General features: G+C 30.9%; 1 pseudogene; it reads left to right on the top strand.

The window, feature by feature from the left end:
• The first annotated feature begins 2,626 nt into the window (after positions 1-2,626).
• On the top strand, positions 2,627-4,858 carry LOC140431984 (uncharacterized; annotated as a pseudogene).
• The last annotated feature ends 5,834 nt before the right edge of the window (positions 4,859-10,692 follow it).

Raw genomic sequence — 10,692 nt, 5'->3', positions numbered from 1 at the left:
TCTTACCGGTAGCTTTATTATAAATTGGAACATATTATTTTTTATATTGTGGCAAAACTGTACATTAAAAATTTTTCAAAAAATTCAAAAGTATTTCTTAGTAGTCTATCTTTATACTGTAAGAAAATTGGCAAAACTGTATGTTAGGTTTTCTCGCATTATATTTGAAAAAAAGTAGGTTTTGTAAGTGAGGTTTTTCGAAACGAAAATATAAAGTTTTCTTAAAATTTGTTAAAATACTGCTAGTTATCACATATACCTTCTCAATTTTTTTAAATTTTTTGAATGTGTAATTTGTCTTTTGGGGGGTGTAGATCCACCAATCTGTATTTTTCAATTTGTTAATTTCCATAGATTCTAATAAGGATAATTTAAGATCTTTACCATGAATGTGAAGAATTTAAAATTTGTCATTAAAAGAATAATTATTATGATCTAGAAGGTAAAGTGCGTACATAGAAACTGTTTTTCTATTAATGAAAGTCCTTTTGTGTTCTGCTACGTGTTTGTTAAAAGTTCTACCAGTTTAACCGATGTAAGTTTTTGGGCAGTCGCCACATTTAAGTTTGTATGCACCACTGTGTAATTGTTTTTTCATTTGGCTCTTGTTGTTCTTAATATATTTTCGTAAGTTTTTGTTTGTTCTAAAAGCTGGTATTATTCCTTTCTTTTTTAGGTGTATTTATACTTGTATTAATACAATTTATTGAAATTATATTACAGATTGTAGATATTATATTGGGATGTTAAATAAAAAAAAAGAAAATATATATTTTTTTTAATTAGATGGCTTTGGTAAAGACCAATTAGCCAGAAATATATTTTTTAACATAATATTACTTTTAACTATATAATACTTTTAATTCATTGTTTATAATATAGATATTCTTCTGTCAAATTAATTTCCCCGTTCAACTTTGTCGTTTTCTTTCTAGTTCAAGTATGCCTTCGTTTCATAGTTGGTATATACCTACTGATCTCGAGAAATATTTTCCACCATTTGACATCCCCTAATACTCGTTAAATTTTAACAAAACGCTATAATATAGTACCCACTCCATCTCTAGATATTTATTAATCAGTAGATGGTCGTGATATCATGTTTTGGAATAATTTTTCATGTCGCTGCCGAAGGGTAATTGGATGAGGTTTATTAATTAGCATAATTTTTTGTATGCTAGTGTCAAAGGATTTGATTAGCTTACTGTAATATATTAAACTATTTACATAATTAGTGTGGATATATATATATATATATATATATATATATATATATAGAAATGGAAAAGGATAATGCGAGTGAATAATGAAAGTACAAAGTAATGGCATGTCTCGCAAAACAGAAAACCAAAAATGGTATATCGATGGAGGGCAACCGTATATACGTATTGTCGTCTTCAGTACGGTGCAGCAAAGTTAGAAAAGGAGCATATTAACTTAAGAAAGGATCACTAAAGGAGCAATGCAACCAATTTGTGGCATTAGAGTTAGAAGATCCTGATGGTTTCCAGAGCAACATCTAACACCAACCAAGGAGGAAGCTACAGCTACCTGGGCTACAGCTACCTAAGTTAAACCGTTCTTTAAGTTATATTCGAATACAATAATTATATTATAAGAGCAGCATGAAATACTTTTTAGGAGATCAAAAAGTATGGTAGGTAGACCTCCTACATTTTGGTAGTATACAGTTGTTGGGATAGAGACTCGTTTTTTGTTTAGCTACCACCATGGTTGATACACCACTTAGGTAACGAATAAACAAGTTAACCTTCCCAATAGATGTTCTTGGCATTAATTCCTTTTTGGCAGCCTTGTACGCATCTTGATCTATTTTTGTCTGGTCTTTGGAGATCTTAAATGCAGTTTTATAAAGTTTACCTCTAGATTTAAGTACTAATTTAACTGTGGCATCATTATATATGTCATTGATAATGTAATCGCATTGTGATAATAATAACTGCCCCATGTGGGTTTGTTAATTTATATTTAAAAAAAATTAGGTGTTACTGTTACATATATAGTATCTTGTTATAATATGTCATAGAAGCAGCCATGTTGAACAATGCGGTGATAAAAAAGGTGAAAGTTTTTGAGATGTGGCTATACAGAAGGATACTAAAAATATCTTACTTAGAGCGAGTTATCGATGAAAAGGTTTTGCCTAGACTCTTGAAGGAAACAGAAACAATGAAATAAACGTACAAAAATTACAATATCAAAGGCTATGTGATGAAAGGGACAACATACCTGCTTCTTCAAGTTATCATTTACGGAAAAATTATAGAAAAACGTATTGTTGGAGAAAAATAATTGTCTTGGATCTATATTATCACAGAATGGTTAAAGTGTTGCTCTTCAAATCAACTTTTTAGAGCAGCTGTAAACAAAATATAAATAGTTATGATAATAACCAACTTTCGAAAGAAGACGGTATCTCAAGAAGAAAAACTAACCGTGTTCTATTAGGCATTCTGCACATGAAGCATATCATCATAGACGCGTATAAGTTTCGTCATGCAGCGACGATTCCTTTACGCCTTAAAATCCTCAAACGATTCGATTTGCAAGCGGCATATGATCGTCTTGTTTTAAGGTTTTCCATACTTTTACAGTAGTTGCAAAGATGTCAAGTGATGAAGAGGGCTTACTTTTGTTAAATTATCTTGAGGAAATTTTGGGTGCATCCTTATGTCTACAAAAACTACAACAGAAGGTTATTAATTGCCCCCAAAGAGTTGTCGGAAGATGGCTCTAAATTCCACACATTTTACAGAATAACTTTTGTTAAACTCTTTGTTCGGGCTGTTAGGCCGTTGTCTTCTGAGATTAGTTCTCGACGTTTCTTCAACTCAGTTTCAGCGTACAAGCGAAGCAGTAACATCTCCAGAATATGCCAACCCCTAGTGTTGCCGAAACGTCTAGAACTAATCTCATAAGACAACGGCCTAACAGCCCGAACAAACAGTTTAACAAGTTAGATGATGGCCGTGAAAGCCTAACACATTTTATCATTTTACAGAATGTCTAAAAATACATTTAAAGAATTGGTGTTAATTGTAGGTCCTGCCATTCAAAAGCATAATACTAACATGCGTGAGTGTGTTAGTTCAGAAGAAAGACTTATGATAACACTTAGGTTAGTAAAAGACATATTATATCTAGGTATATTTATTAATAAAATATTACATTAATATTTGTCGAAGGAGGAGAAATGTCATCAGTAGTAACTGTGCTGCAATTACTTCTATGAAATGAAGTTGTGGCAACATCATTGGGCGAAGAATCGGGTGTGCCTACTGTAATAATTGAAAATCCACTTAAGATGTGTGATGCTGATTCATGGTGGTGATAGTCTATTCTTGAAGTATCGTGTATCGGAAAGTGTTGAGTTAGATTATTTTATTCTTGTTGTCTTATTAACTGTTCGATGAACGTTAGAGTTTGTATTTTGAACGTTCGCAAATTTTTGTCAGATAGGCTTTTTACATCAGGTAGTAAACTTAAAAGAAACATCTTTCGATCATCATCTAGTAATTCCAGGGTAATCCTATCTTTTTTTTATTTACATATTGTAAAACTGCTTGATCAATAGCGTCACCTTGTCTAATACATTTTTTGTTTTTTTCTCTCGCTAGAGATAGTTTCCTGAACACGTTTTGATGATTCGATTACTGAACTGTTATTATTTGCTTCATTAGTATTTTCAGCTAGATTTTCGTTTGGCGGTGCTTGAGATGATTCGTCTTCATCTGGCTGCGTCAATACCTCAGTGTCGGGTAGCAAAATATTTCCAGTATTTTCTAAATATTGGAGCGGTCTTATATATAGCAATACAAACTGCATAACCTCGTGCAAGTATCAAGGTTTTTTTGCTTTTGCAGAAGAGCCAGATGGAGATGGTTTTAGGCTCCGGACAAACCCATTGCGAATGTTCTTTCATTTTTCTTTACAATCAACCTCTGCAAAGAGTAAATATTGTTAGAATATGTATACAAGCTAAAATTCAGTTGTTATACATTTTTAGTTTTGTTTTTTGTTTCAGGTATTTAGCTACTGTCTGCACATTTGCTGCCCTAACTTTATATATTTAAAGAGGTGAACGTTACATTCGATTAATTACAGAAGAAACTAGAAATGTCATATGGAATTCGTTGAAAAAACTATATATGGTATTACCAAATAAAGGAAAATGTAAAGATATAGCACAGAGGTTTTTGAATTATGGCATTTACCAAACTGTCTAGGTCAAGAGATTGAGTTGCTGTGATGCTGATGGTATCTTTACTTCAATTGAATGTGGGTATGTTGGACGAAATAGTGACGGCAGCATCTTTTGGGTGTCGACATTTGGTCGTTGGTTGGAAAACAACAATACTTTACCACCGTCAACTGAACTTTCTCATGGCGAAAGTGACAATAAGTTCTCATACTATTTTGCAGCAGACACCGCATTTCCTCTAAGAAAAAACGTCATGAGACCATACACTGAAAGAAATATTGATAATAAAAAGCGAATTTTCAATTACAGATTTGCTCGAGGTAGAAAAACTATAGAGTGCACATTTGAAATGATGACTCAAAAATTTCAGGTTTTGTTGACACCTATCAGATGTCGACAATACGAAACTATTATCTCAATAATCCAGTGTGCTTGTTTATTACACAATTTAATTCGAAAAAAGTACGGTGCATTGTATACAGTACCTCAGCACTTACTACAATACAAAATATTCCACAAAATGTAAGAAATGTGCCAGACATCGATAACATACCTCAACATTTACGAAATTACTTAGCAAATTATTTTTTATTGCAAAATACTGCTTTACCATGGCAATGAAATTATTGTTTATAAAATATGAAAATTAATTTAATCAATATATGTACCTAAATAACAATTAATTTTTTTTTAACCTACCTGACCACTGTATTTGCTTGGCTACTTCTGACCACGCTTTTTCAGTCACATCTTTTCTGGAGTAGTCTTATAGGGTATTATTATATAAACACTGATAATTTTAAATCAGTTAGACAAATTTTAATATTTGATCCGCCATTCTCATAAAATTCCGTCAACAAAGTTGTTCTAGCACTAAAGCGTACTGCAAGCGACTGACATGTTGTACGGCTGGCGGCTTGGCTTGAAGCTTGTTGCTTCAATCGCCTGCGTTGACGATTCCGCGCTGCTTACGCTTCGTGTGCAGTATTCCACAAAGTCACAAATGAGAAGCACGAAAAAAAAAATGATGATACTCTTCGTGTGCAAAATACCTCAGAATTACAGTCCTTTTACTGTATAATCAGAAAATCCGTCTTAAAATTTTTGTTAAAGTTGGTTTTATATATTTTCTAGTTGAATTTTTTTATTGACTAAGATATTACAGTTACTTTAAACTTTTTCTCTTGCAATAAAATTGTAATGCACTTGTTTTAAGGACTTTGAAGCTAAAAGTTGAAACTCTTTTGTCCCAAAAATATTATCAATTGTTAGTTTATGGTTTCTAATGCTAAATCGGAAGCTAAATAATTTTATTATACTGACTATTTTACTAGACTATTTTTAACTGATAAAACCTCATGGCAATGCCACGTTTCCTACTAACAAAACTCCTTCGTGCCCGTGATTTCTCAGCGACAAAATTATGACAAATCCGTCATGAAGGTGTCTGGTAATTCCATTGTTGTCAGTTTGATAAATTTGAAAAGATTCAATTTTGAACAGATATAATGAATCCAAAAATGAAGATTTGGATGCTAGTCGGGTCAAAAAATTAAATGATTTGTTTCAGAAAACGTCCCATTGAACACGTAGAGGTCCAAAAGCTCTATTTGGACCCAATTTTCGAAGTTCCTACGGGTGAGAAATTTTACGCTTAAAGGATGTACTACCATAACGGAACTAGCAAAAATTCTCAAGAAATATGCCTTTAACATGAAAAAAGGCAATGGCAAAGACTATAAAGCGTCGTCTTTAAAGTCAATGTGGACTACTACAGCAAAAATGGTACAAGAAAAATATTTTACTGAGTACGGCATAAAAATCGACCGTTTCATAGATATATCTTTCAAATGTGCAAGATTGGCCAGAGATAACAAACAAAGGAAGCTATAAAGTGTTCAAGAAAAAAGAAAACTCAGTTCAAAAGCATTATCCGAAGAATTACTAAAAATCATCCAAAGCTACGACGAGGATAACCCCGATGAAGCACAAAACAAGTTTTTTCACCTTTGCTCATTTGAACTTGCTTGGAGAGGCAATGAGGCCGTAATCTGCAAGATTTACATTTTCCTGAAGGAATTTGATGTTGTGGGAGAATTTACGGGCCAAATTAAATACAACAGCATTTTTCCAAAACAAATCAAGGGGGTTCGAAAAGTCTGGCAAGCAGCAAATGGTTGGAAAGAAATTCATCAAACGAAAATTTATGCCCAGTTAGATTATTTTTGAAATTAATGGGAAAAAGGGGACCAAAGATTTCATCAGACAGACTCTTTCTTACCGTTTACTCTAACTGGAAGGATGGATCTTGGTTCAAAAACTGTCCACTTAAAATCAACACCGTATCTAAGTGGACAAAAATGTCAGCAGAAAAAAATTGGAATAGACTCAAAAAAAAAAACAGAAAATAACAAATCGTTCTCATCGATCTTCAGCTGTGTCAGCCTTGTTCAAGCCAAGAGTTTCTAAACAGGAGTTAATTAAATTAACGGGTCACTCAAATAAAAGCTCTCTTAAACCATATCTGCAGCTGGATTTCAGTTACCATTAGAAGTTGATCGAAAATCTCAGAACAACAAATGGACCTTCGAGTTTCCAAATGCTACAGGTCAATAATACACAAAATCATGCTTTGGTAGAAAAGAATAGGCAAATAGGCCAGGGAAATAAGCAAAAAAAGTACCCTGTTTTTGACACTCAAACAAACGATAGTTGTTTTGAGTAGTATGGACCTCTGTAACAAAAACATATGTTTCCGGCAATCGATTTTTTGGACTTAATTAGTTATTAATAAATTAAGGTCAAAAAACGGAAAATTTTCACTTTTTTCGTCTATCAGCAAAAAAAATGAAGCATTTGAAACAAATTCTAGAAGAGAAGAAACTTATAAGTAGACTTCGGCAAATATGCAAATAAAAATGTAGAAAATATGCGCATAAATATGCACGTGTTTACCCGAAAATATCAAATATTTTACAAAATATGCATACAAATAAATAAAAAAATCGTAAAATAGTAACAATTTTATTTAAAAAAAAAGTGTACATAACTAAATATTTCCTACTATTCATTAAGATTTATATTTACTTTAAGTAACTACATCATTTTTAAATATGAATAAACTTATTTAGAATTATGGTAACAATAAATGACCAAGTGGTGTTCAAAATTTTCTAACAAAAACTTGTGGCTTCTGTCTGAGTACATATATTTATACATGGAAAAACTTCGTTCAACATCAACTGATGTAACGGGAGCATTTTTCAAACTAACCAAAACATTTGGTTCTAAATTAATTGTTTCCGAAATATTTCCAGCTAGAACACTGACTACTTCAGAAAGAATATGGTAACCTTTATTTTTTTCCATAGTAGCTTCAAATTTTTTTAAAATATCTTTTCCAATATTACCTCTAACGTTCCGACAACATGACGCAAATTCTTTTATTAATGCTGTACTTTCGAACAATGACAGTTTTGGTGATTCTAACTGAGTAATTGTTTTTTGAACAAAACTAAAATTTGATTTTATAAATAAAAGTTCTTGTTGAAGCAAGTTACTCTGAAAAGTTTGTTTAGAATCCAAAAGAGATTGGGAACTTTCATCTGTTAACGTATCAATTATATTCTTTATTTTAACAAAATGATCTGCATAAAAATTAGCTGCTTCTAACCATGTTCCCCATCGCGTTAAAATAGGTTGTGGTGGAAGAGGAATGTTAGGTAGCATTTCTTTATAAAGTTGAATTCTTATAGGAGATTTAAGAAATACTTTTTTGACACTGGATATCATGGTATTTACAAGAGGAAACTTTTTTCGTATTTCCTCTGCAACTCTGTTTAATCCTATACTACACAAGTAACATGTATTAAATCTAGGAAAAATATTTTTAAATTTTGTCCTGCTTTCACCATATAAGGAGCAGCATCCGATAAAATAAGCAGTAATTTATTAGAAGGAATAGTTGTCGGAAGAAAAAAAGTTGCTAATGTTTCTTGTATAAAAGGCGAAATTGTTAAAGCATTTGTTTTCTCAAGTTGCTGGCATGAAATAAGATCAGATTTTGGTAAGGTATCTTCTTTAAGAACACCAATCAATAAATGAGCAATATACTTTCCTGAGGAATCAGTGGTTTCGTCTACAGATATGTAAAAATAATTATCTGCAATTTCTTCCTTAATATTAATTAACACCGACGAGTATAGCCCGTTCACATTATTTCTTCTTAGAGACCGATCACTTGGAACATTAAGTTTGCAATATTTTTTTAGAAACGAACTAAAATTTACCTTTGCTAATTTTGAAAGCGGTATGTTTGCAGACACTCATGCGCGACACAAGTCTTCATTAAAAGTTTCTTGCTCATCTAATTTTTTTGAAGTAGATTGGAAACATTTAGCCATTGAAGTTTGATGTTTTTCTCCTATTTTTCCTTTTTTTGCAATGTGTGAAGCTGTTCTCACATGTTGGTCTATCTGAAATTTCTTCTCACATGCTATCTATAAATAAAAATAAAAACCTTTATTTTAACCCAACCTTTAAAATATAAAAATATACAAGGTGTTTTTGGTTAATCAAATAACTGGTTTGGAAAAAAAAAAACACTCGCTAAGTGTTTTAAATGCAGTATTAATCCACAAATTAGTTTTTTTTACTAACCATTAGTACATCATATAACCTATTTTAAAATTTAACAAAAGTTTTTTTTTTGTTAATTCAATTACAATAAAAATAATTGTGTTTTAGAATAGCTGACTTCATAAAAAAAAGTAAAGGTGAAAAATTTTTCTAAATACACACCATTGTATTGTACCATGGACAATTTTTTCTCACTAAAGGAAGCCATTTTTCATTTAAAAACAATCTACGAGTACTAAATTTCAAGTAAATACGTTTATTGGTTTTAAAGTTATTGTTGTTATTAACTAAAATAATTTAATTTTTTTTTTAATTTTAACACCCTGTATCTCGAAAAGTAAATAAGTTTGACCCCTCATTAACTATATTGTTTTGTTCAATTTTTCGAGAACTATCTACAGTCAAACGTTGTAAGTGTCATTTGGAAACACCCTGTATGTATGAAATATTAGATATTTAATAGAAAATATTAGATACTTACAATTTTGCCACAGACTGAACAGTAGATTTTTCCCATATCCATAGACAGCTCTTTATAAGGTTTAATCCAAGTTGAAGCACTGGTTGTTTTAGGCATTATAAAATCACAATCTTCCTTTTTGTTACGCACAACGAGTGTTTACGCTTTGAATATCAAAACAAAAATGATTTACAAATCTGAGCATCAAATTAGAAATGTTTAGGTACCTAATTCAATAAACTGGGAGATTTTGGAAAATCCCTAAATTAGGAACAAAACTATTAGCCGTTTACCTGCTGTTAAGATACAATAAATTGTAGATAGATTTGGGGATTAGATCATAAAATGCAAATGAGCGAACCCTTAGCGATTATCCAATAACTGAATGCCTCAGTGACCGAGACTTTCTGAGAATGTTGAGGGCTACTTAAATTGATCTTCTTTGAAATTGTAAATGTTTTGTACCTGTAGAGATTACGTACTTAGATCATTTCTTGATTAAAATGACTACAAAATTTTATACAACAATTGAAATAAATTGGTATGTTTAAAAATTTTCAAATACAGTATAAAAATCTGAACTTTTATGCACTTTATGCAAACTTTTATACAAATATGCCAAAATATGAAATATTTGCATAAAATATGCACAATATGCAAAATATGCAATATGCATATTTGCCGAAGTCTACTTATAAGTCATATAAAAACCTTCAAATTGGTGTTTTCTAAATATTTCTATCCGTATTTGTTGGTTAGGAAGTTGCAAAATAAGTCTAGTTTTTTCTAAATGTCAATAACTTTTTTTATAATAATCTTATAACATTTTTATTTCATGGAATGCTGTATCTTGTAGTGCTTAACATATAGTAAAAATTTCAAAAGTGATCGGTCAAATTGTTTAAAAGTTATTTTATTTTTTTTTATATTTAAAAAGTTATTAGAAAAATTTTCTACCAAGTAACCAAAATCAAAATTTGATTAATTTATTAATGTTCTGTATTTTGAGAAAGATTTTCGAACTAGAAATCGAAACGTAATAAATAGACTTATTATAAACTTAAATTGTGGCATATGCCCCAAAAATAGGAAATGGCATTAATATGCCACAAGAAAATAGCTTAAGAACAATATTAGTTACTAACATTATATTGAAAAAATTATTAGGTATACTTGTAAATCAATGTTAGTGTAATCCTAATAATAAATTAAGTTGAAAAAAGTGTTATGTTATAAACATATAAAAATAAATAAAACTATACCTTTGTACACTTTCTCCTTCTGCTTCTCTTTTTCCTTCCCTTTCTGAATTTATTGTGAATTCGAATTATTGTCATCAGTATAGTTTTGAAATATGTATTGTAAATATTTC

This window comes from Diabrotica undecimpunctata, unplaced genomic scaffold (genome assembly GCF_040954645.1).
Source record: "Diabrotica undecimpunctata isolate CICGRU unplaced genomic scaffold, icDiaUnde3 ctg00002421.1, whole genome shotgun sequence".
NCBI classification, from domain to species: domain Eukaryota; kingdom Metazoa; phylum Arthropoda; class Insecta; order Coleoptera; family Chrysomelidae; genus Diabrotica; species Diabrotica undecimpunctata.
The sequence above is the reverse complement of the archived record's forward strand: the minus strand, read 5'-3'. Positions and strand labels throughout refer to the sequence as shown.